The 20,148-nt window shown below is 47.5% G+C and overlaps 2 non-coding genes across 2 annotated transcripts; both read left to right on the forward strand.

The window, feature by feature from the left end:
- The first annotated feature begins 6,308 nt into the window (after positions 1-6,308).
- TRNAS-CGA (transfer RNA serine (anticodon CGA)) lies at positions 6,309-6,390 on the forward strand. The gene has a single exon. It is a non-coding gene; the product is annotated as a tRNA-Ser (tRNA).
- An 8,158-nt stretch (positions 6,391-14,548) lies between these two features.
- Positions 14,549-14,630, forward strand: TRNAS-CGA (transfer RNA serine (anticodon CGA)). The gene has a single exon. It is a non-coding gene; the product is annotated as a tRNA-Ser (tRNA).
- The last annotated feature ends 5,518 nt before the right edge of the window (positions 14,631-20,148 follow it).

Below are 20,148 nucleotides of genomic sequence, written 5' to 3' on the forward strand. Positions count from 1 at the left end.
CTCTGGAGTTTAGCCTTGTCTGCTCGCGCCATGCCGCGCCATGCCACCTAGAGGGTGAGCAGGGGTTATTTCTAGGAGTAAGTCCTTTGCCCTGACTAGAGGAGAGGGTCCCTGCTTGTCACAAGTGAATACTTGCGCCAACCAGAGACCCCCAATTCTAACAGTATTGGGATGCAGTTACATTGTTATCTGAAATTATGAATACATGTGAAATCAGTTCTTTCCAGTTTTTGTTTAAATCATGTTTAATTAGATGCTGTTTTTCATTGGGCTTTGTTTTGAGTTCATATATTTCATAAATTAGGGTAATGAAACTTTCAACGTTCACTACAGTGCTTCATAAACTAGTTCAATTAATGGCCACATTTAAAATTATGAAAAATATTTTGATTCTTAGAGGTGCTTTTGGTATCCACTTTGATAACAAAAGTAGAGGAATTTCTCAAAAAGTAGCTCTGACTTAAGTCTGAATGAAGCAGGCAGCAAAGATTCCTGCCATCCACTATTATTCGCTAGTTTCAGCCCAGGCCTCAGTGCAATGATGATCAGTGAGCCCCAACAGGCATGTTCAGGACGATGGAAGAGCGTGCTTCTGTGGGAGTTAAGTGTGAACATGGGATAATGAGGCAGTGCATGGTAAGTCTTTGAAGGCTGCAAAGGAGGCATGGATCAGTTACGGTGAGGGCAAGATGGAAGAATTAAGGGCCATATGTAGGTAAAACTTGTTTTGCGATTCTCAAATTGAGATTTTTAGGGAATCGCAATTAGAGAATTGCAAAACGCAATGTAGGTAGGATTTGCAAAATATTTAGCAAATCCTACATATTCCTTATTTACGAATCGCAAATTGAGATTCGCAAATAAATTTACGATTCTCAATAAGAGAATCGCAAATTGAGAATGCAATTTCAAGGTTGCACGGGTGTCAATAGGACACCCTGTAATAAGCATGTGTGTACATGTGGCGCACATACATGCCGTGTGAGCCACATGGCACTTTGAAAAATGCAAAAAAGTACATTTTTCAAAGAAATCGCAAATTACCACCAACCTGAAGTTGGTGGTAATTTGCGATTCCTTATGTCAAAATCACACAACTTGGGTGCTTCCTACATTGCATTTAAGGAATCGCAAATTGAGATTCCTTAAATGCATTCACAAAATAAGGAATCGCAAATTTTGCGATTCCTTATTTAGCGAGTGGGTTTTTGTGTGCTACATTGCACACTGCCCAAATTGCGATTGCAAACACTGAAATTCTGCAAATTTCCACGTTTGCGATCGCAATTTTGTTTCCTACATATGGCCCTAAGTTACATAAGATATGCAAGGAATGGGCTTGTAGGTTTAAGTAGGTATCATGTGGAGGAAGGAGCTGCAGGCCGATGGACATTATAGGTTGCAAGTAGGGACAGTAAGGGCAGGTGCCAGCATTCTCTAAGCTCAGGAACTGAAGTGCGCGGTCGATGCTCTCTAGCCATGACTGGTGGTGGCCATACCCTACAGCCAGGCCAGCACTAGGGGCAGGAGTAGTGTTTTTTTCCAATCTTGTTATTTGCAAGGGGAATCCCCTCCCTGGTCGCCTTTGCCTTTTTCATTTGAAATTCAGCATAAATAACTCATATTTATCTCTTAGGTCGTGAATGAATTGCTGCTGTGAGCAGGGATTTTAGCTCCTGGAGGCCTTCATGCAGCAGTAGACTGTTAAAGCAATCAACCAATCAATCAATGTGACGTTGAGAGCACTTCCGGTTCTACTTCCAGTAGACCTGCCCGGCGCTCCCCGGCCTCCTCGCTCCAGAGCGGAGAGTGACTGCATCTCGTGGGCCCAGATGAACCTTTTAAGTAAATGCTCTGCGCAGGAGGCGATTAACAATTAAAGAGTCTCCGAGGTGATGCTGTGGAGGAAACAGTTGAGTGAAAGCAGCGGTTGCGATGGAAAACCATTACTGCAAATGTTCACTGGCGAGCTGGGGCGGTTGTTTTATGTTTGGGAGCGGAGAATTAACTACCACGTCACGCGTTGCGTGCAGGCTCGGGTGGCCTCCACCGCACGTTTCACGCTGGTTCACTGAATGCAACCTCTGTAGAAGGAATTTCTGTTGTGCTCAAAATAACTTTATTCGATCTAAGTTAGGCCATGAAAATGTATAATAACACCATCACATACATCAACCAGTCAGTAAACACAGAATGCATCCGCGTTATTAAGATAAAACCGATAAAAAAACCGGTTACAGGTTAATATATCAAGTAATAGATCCCCGGTACCATCCCGTATTATACATAAAAAATAAAATGAACATGATAAAAAGACTTGCCCAAAAATATAAACCATCCGGCAGTTCTGGCCAACACAGTACATGCTTAGTACAGTCCCCAAAATACTAACATTAACGTAACAAATCCAGTCGCGGAGCGCATGACTTGCGGGTGTGGGGGCGGGTTTGGGGGTCGCACAGGGGTTTGCGTGGGGAGGGCATTAAAAAACAAAACAAATAAACTTACCTTACCGGGTCTGCACCACCTCCGCTCCTGGCCATGTCCTGTGACCTTGTTTTCCTGCTGCTTTCCTGCTCTCCTGCCTCCGGCAGGAACAGGAAGCAGGCATCCTCCCTCCCCTCCCATAAGCCAATAACAATGCTACAATTGCAGCATTGTGATTGGTACGGACGGTGCCCAGCTGGGCGCCTGTAGGGAGGCCATTTTCTCTATGTGGGCTGCATGTAGCCTGCATAGAGAAAATGGAGAGTACGTACGCATGACTGGTTTGGTTGGCCCCAGAGGACCGACCAAACAGTCAGGGGCACCGCATTGGACAAGCCACTACTCCCCGACCTGCCCACCCCCCACTCCGAACCAGGCATACCATGCTGCTTTCTCGCAGTGCAAGAAGCATAAACATAAAATGCTATTTAAAATACCATTTTATGTTTCTGCTTCTTGCACAGCAAGAAAGCAGTGGGCGACGCTCCTCCTCCCTTATGAAGAGCCGCCCCTAAACAAATCACAATTAAGTGCATTACATTCAGAGCCAACTGGCCCGACAGGCGTGAGATGTTCATAAAAAATATCAAACAACAATAATGAGCATACTGTATAATGGATCAGGCCAGCCCTAAACTCATATCAAGCGTCTTCCGCAACCTCAATGATGCGGCCAGAAAACATGCAACAGCAGAGGTTGTAGAAACATCTGGTAGTAACTAAAGATGCATAAGAGTGGGCTTGACCTAGAGAAAATGTAAAGATTTAAGCAGGGGCAATAAAATAGTTCTGTGAGGGACATCATAAAATCCAAAGAAATACATAAAGTGCATAAGGTCCTGGGCAGAAAAATGATCACATGTGCAAGACCCCAGGTGCGCGCTCCAGCTGTCAGGCTTAGGAAAAGGCAGCAACTAATGAAATTTATTAGACCGGAATCTGGTGAGAGGAAATCGATGATGAATGTTGGACACATTAAGCAGATAGGGTTCAACAGCTGGTTGAGTTAGGGTCTGTGCGTGTCCTCACACGAGGGCTTCTCGAGATCTACAGCCCTCTCTCTGCTCTTCTCCATGACAGGAAACTATTCCAGGTCCAGAGGATGTCCACCTTCAGAATATTAAGTGGTGAGGCTAACAGGGCTGTTCTGCCTAACTTAACAAAGGTGTCCTGTATGTATGCCAGCCATTTAATTGACCTCCTCCCTTGAAGCTTCATACAATCCATGAGTATCTTTGTGTTAAAATGATTTGCAGGTCTCAACCGATATGGTGAATCACCTAATCAGGGGGCACAGAGCAATAAGATCCGACAAGTAGGGCAGCCACTGCCCCTCAGGTGCCATGCAAGCAGGAGTAGGTTCTGGCACTGCCAAAAGACGTCTACAGAATCCTTTTCTCCTCCACTTGGCTCTCCCTGGGATCTATATATCCTCAGGCGTCACTGCCAAATGTGGCCACCAAGACCGATTTGGACTGGTAGATTTTAATCAAAGCACCCAGTGGCTTGCTACCGATTCTAGTGGAGAAGGAAAAATGCCCCTATAGAGCGGGACAGGGATAATCTTTTAGATCTTATCAATGGGTCCCGGGTGGATCGATCATCAAAAACCACACCTAAATATGTGTAAGTCTGAACTCTGGTCACCTTGTGGCCCTGAACATGAAAGTATCTTGACTTGGTCCCCCTGGGGTCCCCAACCATCACCTGAGATTAACCGTAGTTGGTTGAGAGGCCGAGGCTGGTCATTTACGTGACAAAACCATCAAGCAATGTCCGAAGCCCCAGGGCAGTTCTTGCCAGCATGACAGTTCGTCCGCGTATTACAATGCGGGGATCTGTCGGGTTCCTGCTCGAGGACATCCACCTGCCTGACTAACAACCTGGCCCCCACATCATTCACATACAAGGTGAACAAAAAAGGGGCCAATATACATTGCCGTCTTACCCCACTCTTTAAAGCGAAGGAACTAGTACAGGACCCATTTGAGTTATATTGGACAACTGCCGTCATATCGTTGTACAGCTCACTGAGAAAATAAACAATGTCTGTGTCCATTCCCATATCCAGCAAAATGGGCCACAGATTCGATCTGTTCAGTCTGTCAAAGGCAGAGGACAGATCCATGAATGCAATAAACAGTGATCCCAGTTTCGCCACAGTATACTTATTAACCCCTTCGCTGCGGGGCAAATTCCCCGCGGTGCGAGAGGGGGCAGGGCTGGGCGTGGCGCTGCCATACTGAGGATGGCTCCCGGCTATCATGAGTCACAGTAGGCGTGTGCTCATGACTGCCTGGAGCCGTCCAAACTTCGCCCACTGATTCATTCCTCTGCGCAGGCGGGGAATTAACCGCGTATGGGCGGAGCGGCAATGTTCGGACGGCTCCCGGCCATCATGAGCACATGACTACCGTGACTCATGATGGGCAGCAGCCGTCATGAGCCCAAAGGTGTTAATGAATATCAAAAGATTTAGCCATTGGTCGCATGTCCCTAAACCCAGGTGAAACCCAAACTGTAGATCTGAAGGAATGGAATCGTCCTCGAACAATGACAATGCCCACTCCAAAATAACCCCGCCTAATTCCTTGACTACTGCATCAATCAGAGAGATGGGCCTGTAACAGCTCAGCAGGACTCCGGAACCCTTTTTGGATACTAGGATAATAACGGACCGGAATCAAGAGTATGGGAGACCTGTGCGTACGGCCAAGTTGAACATACGGGTTAGCATCGGGGCCCAGAGTTCAGGTGACATTTTAAAACAAGTTGGCAGGGATCCCGCCCAGACCAGTGGCCTTAAGACCAATCATGCATCCTGTGGCTGGTATGACCTCATTAATATTAAATATTAGATTACATTGATGGTTAGTTAACAGGGATGGCTCATGATAAACACCACTGCCCAGAGTGTTATGGATACCCTTAACCCGTTCGGTGCTGATGACGGCTCCCGGTCGTCATGCGTCACAGTGGGCGTGTGCTGATGACGGCCGGGAGCCGTCATGACCACGCCCGCGATCGGAATGTCCAGCACTGGCGCGGAATTCCAGCCGCAGCCAAGGTGTCAAAATGCTCAATCCACTTCTCCAGAAGGATATGTGAGGAAATGGTATGGGGCTCATTATCATTACATAAAGTGTGAGCTACAATCTCCCAGAATTGACTACTATTGGCCCTAAGAGAGGCCTCCGTGAGACTGGCCCAGGCTTCCCCTTTAAATCCTCTCTACCTTGAGGCTAGCACCTTCTTGTAGGCAATGCACCTGCTGGCTATTTGGCACCGGTCTCTGGGCTGAGCCTTGCGGACATTATAAATGTATGAGCTTTCGAGCAATCTTTGTCAAACCAATGGGGATTATTACTGTTCCCTACGTACGTACACACAACTTCCCACCTGCAAATAGACACATGCACATAATAATAATATCCACATTTGTAAAGCGCACAATCACCCGTTAGGGTCTCTAGGCGCTGGGGGCCGTCGGGAAGATTAAGCGAGCTATTGCCCAGAGTCACATGGTGCTGGGCTACTCTGCCGCCGGTGCCGGGAATCGAACCGTGAGCCCCAGATTCCGGAGTCAGTCGCCCTGGCCGCGGCGCCACACCTCTTCCCTAATACGTACACACAACCTCCCACCTGCAAATAAACACATGCACATATGTACACACAACTTCCCACCTATAAACACATGCACATACCTACACACTCTGCAGTGTGTGTGGAGGTCAGCTGAGAGTTACGGGGTCCCGTGGGCTACTGGTTACACAGTGTGTCTGCGAGCTCGCATACTACTACAGTGACCTCAGCTTCAAGGCGCTGCGATGGCCGAGTGGTTAAGGCGTTGGACTCGAAATCCGATGGGGTTTCCCCACGCAGGTTCGAATCCTGCTCGCAGCGGCGCAGCTTTTGCATGAACAGGGCTCAGTGCACCCGATGAAACCTTCACTTCCTGATCCGCCATCTTCATGAGACACAGAGTTAAAGGGCAATTATAATTTAAAATTAGAACCAGGGTTTAAGGGATGAATAAAACTAAGGGGTCTCACAAAGGGGCGTGGGCAATGTGGGTAATGTAATTAAGGGCGTGGCTTACAAACACTTAGGGTCAAAATCTGTTTATTTATTTATTTAATGCGATTTTCTGTAGGGCGAACATTACCCGAACCATTTGCGATACGTAAAGTCACACAGGGAAGAGATACAAATCGAAAAAATTGTAAATGTACAAGATGTAAAGTCACTCAAGGAAGAGATACAAATGGATAAACTCTAAGAATCACATAGGAATGGTAGTGAGTACAAAGGTCTACTACATATACTAGTGGTTAGTGTGCCCCTCGACTTGGATTTTGCTGTTTCTGTCATTGCATCCAGATATATGATACAAGTAACATCATACCTACAAATCAGTGCTATTGGCTTTGTCAATGGTTGTTAGTTGCATAAGATAAATAAGCAGCACCTATGGCTTGTATATAATATTGAAAAATCTTCCACTTAAAGCCCTGGTGACACCAGGACAATGTTTCTGCTCCTGAGTTTCAAAAGGAGAAGGGAAATCCAGAGAGAAAATGACTCTCTCTTTAAAGAATTTCCCTTCCCCTACAACGCTCACCTGGCATGACGTCATGACGTAACTTCTCCACTAGTGAGAAGTGAGCAGTGTGAGCAGCGCACATCGATGTGCCTGCTGTCACGGACCGCCTGTGCCAGGGCACAAAACAGAGCTCGATAGAGACCCGTTTTTAGGTCCTCTTTAAAAAGCTGCCGGTGAGACCCGGCCCACTTAAAGCCCCGATTAGAACATTAAGAGCATTTCCACACCCGGTCGTATTTTAGAGAGCGGGTGGGCTCAAGGGTGCCGCTGCACTGTTCGTCGCTAATCTTGTGTCCTTCAAGGGTCACTAACAGATGCAAACAACCAGGGCACAAGTCCTAAAAAAGGAAGTGGGGGGACTAACCTAGTTAGTCAGCAAGCAAGTGGCATCACAGAGAGTGACATCATACCACGTGACATCACAGTGCGTGACGCGTGACATCACAGGAAGTGGCATCACATGAAGTTAATCAGATCTTAAGCCCTAACATACATATTTAGCAGGTGTATCATGAGTACATTGGAGCACATTTAGAGTATACTTGTAAACTCTCCTGAATTAGGCAGAAGATTCACACTTTTGTATGCTACACATAAAACAATGATGCCTTTTGTCAGCGTAAAGCTTCCTCTAGCCAGAGTGCTTTAAAAGAAAAAATAGTGATATTTAAATTATTACAACACCTCCTTAGGGGTAGTAAGCACTATATAAATGCTATTTATTTTGTGCATGCATGTCTCCTAAACGGAGCCTGAACAAAGTGAAAAGCTCTCTTAAGTATGTGTAAATTGCTAACAAGGTGCGAGCCTTTGTTGCTCCTCTGCTGCATTTGCTTCTGGGTGTGAGGCTCCTGACTGCTGTCAGCCAGGAGTCTCAAACAAAAGGAGGCCTGATGACCCCTCAGGCTCCGCCTTTGTTAATTGCCAGCAGCAGTTTTAAACAAGAGAGCCCCCCTCCCCGCCTGCACGTTGTTGTCAATGGAAAGCAGATAACAACGTGCAAGCGATGCTGAGAGTGTCCCAGGGTTTGGAAATTACACCGGGACGATTGCAGCATCTTTATCAGTGGGACCTAATTTCTTGGCAGGGTGGACGGCATCCCCCCTGTGAAATAAGTGGGTGGACGCCGTCCACCCGCGTGTACCTGCGACTCGTGCCCTGCCAACACCTGCACTTCTTATGAAGCCGCTGTTTACCCCGTCTTTCACCCTCTCACGGGCTCTTTCCCTGGGCCGCTATGAAGGAAGAGGAGGGTTAAAAGTGAGGTTGGCAATGAGGTTCCTGTGCACACGAAAATCTCATATAGTTCTTAGGTAAGAACCAAAATAAAATCGACCTTCAAGAAATGATCTCACACACCATCAGTGTGGAATTAAAGAAATGTAATAGTTCTGTATAAATCAGTACAAACAAGAGCAATCAATCAATCAATCATACCATTTGTATAGCGCACTTCTCACCCGGGAGGGTCTCAAGGCAGAGAGCCGACACGTGTTTCATCACACCGTGTACGGGTAATGACTCATCAGGGCTGTGGAAAAGGCGGCCTCGTGTCAGATGGCGCGCCAAGCATAGTTTCGGTGGGGGTGGTACACGTATCAAGGGAAAAAATTACCTCAGCGGAGGTAACGGAATGAAAAAAAGAATAACGGGCACGTCTCAGGACGGGTCTGTCCTTAATAGCGTGCTGCAATGTAGCATAGGCACGGATATGTGAAATCGACAAGACACAGCATCCGGGTAGTGAGGTTGGCGTGATTGTCGAGCAGCATCTATGCTCTGCTGCAGACTTTGGGTGATGTGTATTAGGTGTATTACTTTAGTGGGCTGAATATTATTGTATTTAATTATTGGCTGGAAGCATGTACTTGTGGCAACAAAGGCACTGCTGGTGTATTCTCAGAGCATACATTGCTTTTTGCCGCTAGCATTTTAAAGGTGATTATCTTGCCTGCATTAAAGTGAAGGGCATCATTACCTACCACAGGGGCAGCCCAACACACCTGAACCAGGGGCAGTCAGTATATATTCCTAACAAAGGTTCAAGAAGCAGTTTGCTTATAAAGAACAATATCCACACATAAATCAAGCAAAAAACAATTAAACAGCAATATGACAAGGAAAGGAAAGAGAAGGAAAGAAAACCCATATGCAAAGGGACAATTTCTGGAAAACTGTATTACAAATTTATTTCATATTATAAAAAGACAAAAGTACTGGTATACACACAATACATATCACAAACCAGACAGGTGGCAAACGAAAAAATACATGTTACAGTAAAGGAACAACATGTACAAAGTTAATGTGTCCTCCGATAATGTTTGGCCACATAAGCATCGACGGCGTTTCGACCACTGTTGAGCTACACGGTCATCATCAGGACTGCAGTTTCCATTGAGCGTCACAAACAGTTCTGTTTAAAAAAAGGGGAGAGAAATATCCAACCTTCTTTAATTGTGTGAGTCATAGAAGAATTTCCCAAATTATTAAAAAGGTGAGTATAGCTTGGACCCGTCCCAGAGGATATCTAATTTCTAATTAGCTCCATATATCCTAATAAATAGGAAGTTTAGATAGAGCCGGGTGAACAATTCACCAAATGCTTCCACACTGCAATAGGCGAGAGGAAGATCCTGATTTCGCTGCTGCTACAAGGACAGGCTCGCCTCTTGCAGTATGGAAGCATTTGGTGAATTGTTCACCCAGCTCTAAACTTCCTACTTCCTACTTGCCCCACCCCTCCCTCCACCCTCTGCTGTCCATGTCTTGCCCCCACAAGGCCAGGACAACCTGGGAACCAGAAGTGAAATGTATGCTCTACTTTACATGTGCCTCGACTGTCTTAAATGATTGAAGTAATTAATTGGATTCTGCCCGGCAGAGGTGGACCACTCCCTGCTCCCAGGAGCAGAGCGACAGAGAAGGGACGAGGGCAGGGGGCGCAGGGTGGAGGTCGTGCCATATATAATGTTACGTAATCATATCCTTGTAAATCTGTGTTATATATATATATACATCAATGAATTTATTCAGGCATTAATTGGTGTTTGGGAGACTAACATTGTGCATATTGATTGTTTTCCTTCCTGCCTCAAATCCATGCCAGTGATACGTAGTAGTAGTATTTTTTCCATCTCTATTGTTATCACATGGTGTGCACTAGCACTTTAAAAGTTCAGGCATGATGGGTTAAGATTTGACTGTGATCAAGGGCATCCGCCCGAAACGCGTCAGTTTTTGCTTCTGTTCAGCTTTGCTCAATAAAATATTAACTGCCTCAGATCGGATTCGTTGAGTCATCTGTCCGGCCCTGGGGGTCCGGGGCTGCAGTCTGGCTTTTTGTTCTGAAGATATATACATATATGGCGCTCAAAGTCCTCACTAATACGGGAGGAAGAAAACAGCACTCCGGCAAGTACAGATTCAAAGTGCTTTTATTATTTTAGCAAACAAACGTTTCGGCGATAGCCTTCGTCAGTGTTGTTACCGAAACCTGAAGGTACTGATTTAAATACACACCAGGTAGAATAAAGTGGACATCAACAAGGGACCAGCCCCACAGGCGCCTGCACAAGCGCCATCTTAAAACATGTTTCCATTGCTGGAGGATAATACATGATGTCAGCGTAAATTCTCATATTTACAAGACCAAAAAACGTGGGGCTTTAAACAATAACGCTAAGATATATATATCTGCATAAAAAGAAGCAGAGAACTCTGGGTAGTTCTCAAGTTTAGGTGGAAAGCAGCTCCAGTATAGAGCACCTTCAACACCAGCGACACTCTAATGGGGCATATTAGCAACAGACAGCGATAAATATCGCAAAGCACGCTTAGCGCTTTCATATTTATCGCCGTCTATTGCTGTTATTTATCGCCTGTTTAGCACGTTATTTACAACGTGTATAACCTAGGTGATAAATATTCCAGCGTCAGCGCAAAAATGGGCAAACATCGCTGAAAAACCAACAATGTTCACCCAAAAACAGCTACTACATTGCTGATACGAGCATGTGGTCATAACCACGTAATCCACATCCCATGTAAAGTATAGAATTTTAACAGACGTTAAAATCCAGAGCTAGGGGCACGTTAGCGCGATTAAGATTATTGATACGCCAGATTTGGGGTCCTTGTAAATATCGCGAAGCTGGTTCAGTGATATTTTCCCTTGGAGTATTGTCAGGCACGCCTCCTTTGCATCTCATTAACGATGCAATGCGAGGCGTGCTGACAACGGGCACTAAGACAAGTAAACACGCGTTAGCATGTCGTTGTAAATAAAGTCATAATATTATCGCCGCTTTTAGCCCAAAAAAGCGGTGAAAATATTATCGCCAGCCCTTGATAATATGCCCCCAAATTTGCTCACCTCAAATGTCTGCTTTTCTGTCAAAGTCTTTAAGCGTAGGATTAGCACAATGCCATCCACTCAGAGATTGAATGGGTCAATGGGGTATATGTACAAGAAGAGCCGCTAACTAACGCAAGTTAGCAGCAGTTTTCTTACCGCGGCCTATCACCAAAAACTATCACCCTATTAGCATTGTATTTACAATACGTCGCTACATGGTAATAGTTTCAGGAAGCCGCTCTGAAAACTGCCACTAAAAGTAGCATGAAGGGGATACAAATTCTGGTGTTTGTGGGTGAAAACTGACGAAAGGCCATTAACGGCCAAAAAACTCATGTTAGTCATCCCAACGTGACTTTTTTTGCATCTAGAGGCAAAAATAGCCCATAAGTTCACCTGCAATGAAAAAAAGGAAACAAAACCAATGAAATGCTGAATGGAGCACCCAGGGCCAAGTGCAGCACAGATCAACAACCCCCTGAGCCTCCTAAAAGCTAGGATGACCAGCCAGAGTCCCAGGGGAAAAGGAAATTCAGGGCTACAATCATTAAGAGGCACATCGCTGGGCAAAACCAGTGATGCATCATTTATCATTGCGCACGTCTTGCAACACCCTGGTATCCAAAACCTTGAAAGTGTAGACAGTCCCTGTAGCCTGGAGGCCTCGCTGGGCCTGCATCTGGGACCTGTAGTGGGATGCAGTGGTACTGGGCTGTGGCGGTAGACATTGAGGCATCGGCGATCGCCCTTACCTGGTGGTGAAGTCTGCCAGGTCACATGGATACACTTTACTGCCCATTGTGAGAAGACTTCCTGGTACCCCTTGGAGCTGTGAACGATAGAGGTGCTCCGGCACACCCACGTAGGGAGGTCTGCATCGCATACCACATGCCACCACTACACTAGTCAAGGACCCATCATGGGTAGTTGATGATTCTGTTCAATCAATCAATCAATCAATCATGGACATTTATATAGCGCACTACTTACCCGGAGGGTCTCAAGGCGCTTGGGGGGGTGCTACTACTGCTCGAACAGCCAGGTCTTGAGCTTCTTCCTGAAGGAGAGGTGGTCTTGGGTCAGGCGCAGGTCGGTCGGGAGGGAGTTCCAGGTCTTGGCGGCCAGGTGGGAGAAGGACCTTCCTCCTGTTGTCGATCTTCGGATGCGGGGGACGGCGGCGAGGGCGTGACTGGCTGATCGGAGGTGGCGTTTGGGAGCGTAGAAGTTGATGCGGTTGTTGAGGTAGCTCGGGCCTTGGTCGTGTAGGGCTTTGTGTGCGTGGGTGAGGAGACGGAAGGTGATTCTCTTGTTGACGGGGAGCCAGTGCAGGTCTCTCAGATGTCCGGAGATGTGGCTGCGTCGGGGGATGTCGAGGATGAGTCTGGCTGAGGCGTTCTGGATCCGCTGGATCAGAATCAGACACGGAGACAACGTTGATTGATTCTAATCACCCCCTGATTCATTTGGGTCCTTCAATCTGCCTTCATCAACTACCCATGATGGGTCCTTGAGTCAGATGGTTAACCATGACTTCTACGAGTGAGGTGCCGTCCCACTCCTGCCCTGTTTTCCTGGGAGCCCCCTGTCTTCTTCACTATTGACTAGTGAGACATTTCCCTTGATTGTCCCCCCTCATATCACATCACTGTCCTGAGGAAGACCCCACGCGTAAGGCTGACAACCACCTACATACCGATTGGGATCGAAACGTCGACTTTCTTGTATACTGCCAGTTCTCCTCAACAGTACTTGATTTACTGTGAAACATTGTACTACATGGCAGAACTTTATATTGATTGTGAAATATTACAAGTGTGTATTTTTTTACCTGTTGCACAGGCATATGATTAATATATGCTCGGATTATTTGTGATCTACTGTCACCACCTATATCTTTCCCCAAACTTCTCTTTACCTCACCAAAATCACTTCCTGTTTTCCCATCCCTTCCTTACCTACTTGGGGCACTGTAACGTAAAATACTTGGCTCAAAAGTACACATTATGCTACAAGAATTCAGTGTGATTAAATAACACTGTTACAACCTAACTTTTGTGTTTGCACAAGTAGATTTCAATGTGTTTTTTTTTATTTGTATGTTTAACACTCCTTGTTGCTACAATACTGGGACCCCTTTATGGTATGTGTTTGCAGGCAGAAGGTTGTGTGTAGGTATATGTAAGTATTTATTTGCAGGTGGGAGGTTGTGTGTGGGTATCTGCATGTGTTTATTTGCAAGTGGGATTTTGTGTGTATGTGCATCTGCTTATTTGCAGGTGGTTGTTGTGTATAGCTATGTGCATGTGTTTTCAGGCAGAAGGTTGTGTATACGTATGTGTTTGCAAGTATCAGCTTGTGTATAGCTATACACGTGTATTTGTAGGTGGGAGGTTGTGTGTGAGTATGTGCATTTAGTTTTGTGACGGTGGCTATGTGTGCAAGCATGTGATTGGCTGCGTGTCTGCTGTTAGTGGTGTGTGTCTATGCCTGGCCGTGTGATCACACTTGTGTAAGCATGTGTATGCTTTTTGATGTGTTTGACAGTAATTGTGAAAACGCCCGTGGGGGTGTTGCTGGGAAGCAAGTAACTTACAGTGGAGACCCGGTTGTAGAAGGTGCCGGATGAATGTATGAGTGAGGGGTCTGCATAGCACCTTGTACTCTGTTTTGAGTCTCAGGGCGCTTGTCGGGGCTGGTTTGGGAGCTGGTGGGCAGGAGCGCCCCTTGCCCAGGGTCACACGGGGTGGAAAGGAGGGAGGCCGTCAACAGGCGCCGCGGGTGGGGCTGAACAGAGCTCGCCCCCCTGGTGCCGGTTGTTTTGGATAATGTAACTCTCTTCAGACCTCACTCCGTCTGTGGGGTCATAACAAGCCCCGTATAGGTCAGCTGCCGGGGTGACGGAGTTTAGTGCATAAGTAGAGGCTGCGGGGGGGGGGGGGGGGGGGTACAGTCCGAGATAAATGTTATACCAGGGGGTGCTGCATTCACAGGGCTGTTTGTGCTGTGCAGTGTGTGTGGAGGTCAGCTGAGAGTTACGGGGCCCAGTGGGCTGCTGGTGACACAGACTCGTATACAACAACAGATGCATTCGGCCTCAAGGCGCTGCGATGGCCGAGTGGTTAAGGCGTTGGACTCGAAATCCAATGGGGTTTCCCCGCGCAGGTTCGAATCCTGCTCGCAGCGGCTCAGCTTTTGCATGAACATGGTCAGTGCACCTTCACTTCCTGGAGCGCCATCTTCATTGCGTCACAGGGTTAAAGGGCAATTATAATTTAAGATTAGAACATTAAGATCACCGGGTCGTACTTTAGAGAGCGGGTGGGCTCAGGGATCCTCCAAGGGTCACTCAGAGATGCAAACACCGGCACTTCCTATGAAGCCGCCTGTTTGCGCTGTTTTTCACTCTCTCGCGGGCTCTTTCCTCGGCCGCTATGAAGGAAGATGACGGTTAAAAGTGAGGTTGGGGTGGTTGTCGATCAGCATCTATGCCCTGCTGCAGACTTCCAGTGACGTATGTCAGGTGTATTAGTGCACGCATATTATTGTATTTAATTATTGGCTGGAAGCCTGTGACTTGTGGCAACAATGGCCCTGCTGGTGTATTCTCAGAGCCTACAGTGCTTTTTGCCGCTAGCATTTTACCGGTGATTATCTTGCCTGCATTCAAGTGAAGGGCAGCACTCATTTGATCTCAGCCTCAACCCGTGGGCAGAAGTAAGATTGCATCGTAGCCTGATTGCCATACTTGTTTAGGTTTCACAAGAGAGACCCTTTGTTATCTTCTAGTGGACTTGGCTGCCGCTCTTTGCTAACCACTGTCCTATGCTTGCTTCGTGTTAGTCTGTTTCCATAAGCTTCCTTCCTCCTCCTGTGTTTGTGAACTTCTTGCTGTGTTCTTCACTGCAAATTTTTTCAAGGCACTACTTTTTTTTCTTTTTCTAAACTGTCTTTGCAAGAGTTGGTTCGTTTTTCAGCTGTCTCTTTAGTGTGTTTCTTCCCCCTCTGTTTTCCTCCCCAACCCCTCCCACCCCACTCCGTTGTCCATGTTTGCTTGCCACAGCCCCTCCAGCCCATCCACTCTATGACCTGTCTGCTCCCCCCAGCTGCTCCCACCCACTCGCTCGCCCCTCTCCCCCTCTCTGTTGTCTGCTCGCTTGTGCCAGCCTCTCCCACCCACTCTCCATTGTGCATCTGCTTGCCCCCACCACTCCCTTCCACCCTCTGATGTCCATGTGCTGGCCCCTACACCTCCCTTATTTTATTTATTTATTTTATTTTAGAGGTTTTATATAGCGCTGGCTGGACCCAGGGTATCAGAGCGCTTTACATTTTGAGACAAGAAGGTCAGTAAGACATGGGTCATAGCATCAATGTATATAAACAACATATAAGTCTCCGCCAGACATATTTCAAAATGATAAATATGGGAAATAAGCACACCAAAATGTGGGAGATGTGATAATCAAAAATAACCAGGCATACATTGAAAAGAGAGCCAGAAAATTGCAGAGGAGGATAGGGAGGTTGGTGGTCCGTTGGGTTTGTAAGGACGAGAGCAGGAGGGGCAGAAATGAGGGCAGAGGGTGGACAAGGGAAGGGGGGGTGCAGGGAAGAGTGAAGGTGGTAAACAGGGAGGTGGAAGTGATGAGGAGGAAGGGCGAAGTAAGGCTGAAAAGAAGGAAGGGCGGATGCATCTAGGGTCGGACAGATGTGGCCAGTGGAAGAGAACAGATATGGATTATGGTCCCCAATATTTATTGAGGAGATGTAGTTTGAGTTCTTTTTTGAAGCTAGAGTAGGAAGGGTTGCAACAAAGGTCAGTTGGAAGGGCATTCCAAATGCATGGAGCGTTGTGTCCTTACCCCCACCTCTCCCTTCTACCCTCTGCTGTCTGTGTGCTTGCCCCCACCCCCTCCCTTCCACCCTCTGCTGTCCGTGTGCTTGCCCCACCCCTCCCTTCCACCCTCTCATGTCTGTGTGCTTGCATCCATCCATCCCTTCCACCCTCTGCTGTCTGTGTGCTTGCCCCACCCCTCCCTTCCACCCTCTGCTGTCTGTGTGCTTGCCCCACCCCTCCCTTCCACCCTCTGCTGTCTGTGTGCTTGCCCCACCCCTCCCTTCCACCCTCTGCTGTCTGTGTGCTTGCCCCCACCCCTCCCTTCCACCCTCTGCTGTCCCTGTGCTTGCCCCACCCCTCCCTTCCACCCTCTGCTGTCCGTGTGCTTGCCCCCACCCCTCCCTTCCACCCTCTGATGTCCGTGTGCTTGCCCCCACCCCTCCCTTCCACCCTCTGATGTCCGTGTGCTTGCCCCCACCCCTTCCTTCTACCCTCTGATGTCCATGTGCTTGCCCCCACCCCTCCCTTCCACCCTCTGATGTCCGTGTGCTTGCCCCCACCCCTCCCTTCCACCCTCTGATGTCCGTGTGCTGGCCCCCACCCCTCCCTTCCACCCTCTGCTGTCCGTGTGTTTGCCCCCACCCCTTCCTTCTACCCTCTGATGTCCATGTGCTTGCCCCCACCCCTCCCTTCCACCCTCTGCTGTCCGTGTGTTTGCCCCCACCCCTTCCTTCTACCCTCTGATGTCCATGTGCTTGCCCCTAGGCTAAGGTGGACAGTCCCAGTTTTCAGAGGACTGTCCTGGTGCCCCGACGCTTTTATTTATTCTAAATAAATGTTCAGTTTTTTGGGAAAAGGTCAGGTCAACCTGAGAATCAGAAGTGAAAGGTATGCTCTCCTTTCACATGTGCCTCTAAAGTCTTAAATGATTGAAGTCCTTTATTGGATTCTGCCCGGCAGCACAGGAGGTGGTCCACTCCCTGCTCCCAGCAGCAGAGCGACAGAGTAGGGGGGTGGGCAGGGGATCGCAGGGTGGAGGTCGTGCCCTATATAATGTTATCCAAACATATCCTTGTAAATGTGTGGTCTGTGTGTGTCTGTATCTATACATACATGCTACCTAAAACTGAACGGATAGAAAACTGACCTCATGATGTTAGGTAACATGGCCAGTCGCAGGCCGTTAAAGATCTGGGCTGTACTCGGGTGAGCGTGAACGCTGTTGAGATTATCTCTCCTTTCTCTCCTCTCTTAATGTATTGCTGATTGTTTGATATTATGTTTACTGGCTGATCTTTTTCTGGTATATGGTTGAACCACATTGTTGCACCTCCTTTCGTCTCTCGTGTCGGCTCCTCCCGCATCCTCCCTCTATGTCTCTCCTTCTCTCCTCTCGCAATGTATTGAGACTGAACTATTTTGTCTGATGCCCGATGGAGCTACTTGGTTTAGCTATAGGGGAGACGGGCCGTGGATTCCCTCCTTGGTCGTCACCTACCCAGTCGGTCCTTAGACAGACTTCCTCTCGTCTCTACGGTTGTCTCTTCCCTTATCCTCACTTTCTCACCTCTCCTACCCCCCACTACTTCTCTCTCCTTTCTCTCTTCTCCTAATGTATTGCTGATTGTTTGTTATTATGTTTACTTGTTGATCTTTTTCTGGTATATTGTTGAACCACATTGTTGCACCTCCTTTCTTCTCGCCTGTCGGCTCCTCCCGCATCCTCCCTCTATCTATATCTCTCCTTCTCTCCTCTCTCAATTTATTTGAGACTGAACTATTTTGTCTGATGCCCGATGGAGCTACTAGGTTTAGCTATAGGGGAGATGGGCCGTGGATTCCCTCCTTGGTCGTCACCTACCCAGTCGGTCTTTTGACAGACTTCTTTTCGTCTCTCCTTATTGTCTCTTTCCTTATCCTCCCTTTCTCACCTCCCCTGCCCCCTCCACTACTTTTCTCTCTCCTCTCTCTTCTCTCCTCTCCTAATTGTATTGCTTATGTTTTGAATGCTTTGTGTAATTGTTGAACTTTTTCTGTTACATTGTTGATTCTCATGTAAAGTGCTCTGATACCTCCGGGTCTAGCCAGCGCTATATAAAAGAAATGAACCTGCGGCTGCTGACAATATGTGCTCCCACTTCCCCCAACCCCCCCCTCCGCTCCTACTCTTTCCAGCTTCTGTCCTCTGCCCTCGCTTGCGCCTGTCGTTTGTCCCCACCCTGTTTTTCTGTGAACCTCTTCCCTCACCACCTGAGACTGAACTATTTTGTATGATGCCCAATGGAGCTACCTGGTTTTAGATATAGGGGAGATGGGCCGTGGATTCCCTCCTTGGTCGTCACCTACCCAGTCGGTTTTTAGACAGACTTCCTTTCGTCTCTACGGTTGTCTCCTCCCTTATCCTCACTCTCTCTCCTCCCCTGCCCCCTCCACTACTTTATCTCTCCTTTCTCTCCTCCCCTAATGTAAGGCTGACTGTTCTATTTAATGTTTACTTGTTGTTCTTTTTCTGGTATATTGTCGAACCACATTGTTGCACTTGCTTTCGTCTCTCCTGTCGTCTCCTCCCGCATCCTCCCTCTATTTTTGTCTCTCCTTCCCTCCTCTTTCAATGTATTGAGACCGGACTATTTTGTCTGATGCCCGATGGAGCTACCTGGTTTAGCTATAGGGGAGATGGGCCGTGGATTCCCTCCTTGGTCGTCACCTACCCAGTCGATCTTTTGACAGACTTCCTCTCGTCTCTACGGTTGTCTCTTCCCTTATCCTCACTTTCCCTCCTCCTCTACCCCCCACTACTTTCTCTCTCCTTTCTCTCCTCCCCTAATTGTATTGCTGATTCTTTGATATAATGTTTACTTGTTGATCTTTTTTGCTTTATTGTTGAACCACATAGTTACATTTCCTTTCGTCTCTCCTGTCGTCTCCTACCGCATCCTCCCTCTATTTATGTCTCTCCTTCCCTCCTCTCTCAATGTATTGAGACTGAACTATTTTGTCTGACGCCCGATGGAGCTACTTGGTTTAGCTATAGAGGAGATGGGCCGTGGATTCCCTCCTTGGTCGTCACCTACCCAGTCGGTCTTTAGGCAGACTTCTTTTCGTCTCTCCTCATTGTCTCTTCCCTAGCTCCTAACCTCTCTCCCCTGAATCTCTCCCCTTGTCTGCCCTGGGATCACACCTCGCGGCCAGGGCGACTGACTCCGGAATCTGGGGATCAGGGTTCGATCCCCGGCTCCGGCGGCAGGTTAGCCCAGCACCATGTGACTCTGGGCAATTGCTTGCTTAATCTTCCCGACGGCCCCCAGCGCCTAGAGACCCTAACGGGTGATTGTGCGCTTTACAAATGTGGATTATTATTATTATTACTGGACTTTGGATGTTGCCTTGACTCGTCTACCGGTTTGTGTCCCCATCACCCTTCCTCTCCTCTTCCCATGCTGTGTCTCTCACCCGCCCCTCCCCTTTCCCGCCTTCATTATCTGTCTACTTCCCGTGCTCCAACCCCCCCTCCCCAGAATCTCTCACCTGGCCTGCTTTTCCCCTTACGTATTTGTGCTTATTGTTAATCTCGACCTTACATGTAACTATGTTGCCATTCTCTAAGAACTGTGTAACCTTTGTAATGATGTAACCTGTAACTATGATCTGATGCTCATGTAAAGCGCTCTGATACCTCCGGGTCTAGCCAGCGCTATATAAAACTTTTAAAATAAAATAAATAAATAAAATGAAATAAACTGGAATTGCTTAAAAAAAGTGTACAGAGCATGGAAGACTGATTGTAGTGAATTTCTCACCGCACCCTAGGACTTTAATCTAAAGATTTGGACGGATATTTTTCCACTTTCTGCAACCCCCCCC

The sequence above is a fragment of the Lissotriton helveticus genome, chromosome 8 (genome assembly GCF_964261635.1).
Source record: "Lissotriton helveticus chromosome 8, aLisHel1.1, whole genome shotgun sequence".
Classification (NCBI taxonomy): Eukaryota; Metazoa; Chordata; class Amphibia; order Caudata; family Salamandridae; genus Lissotriton; species Lissotriton helveticus.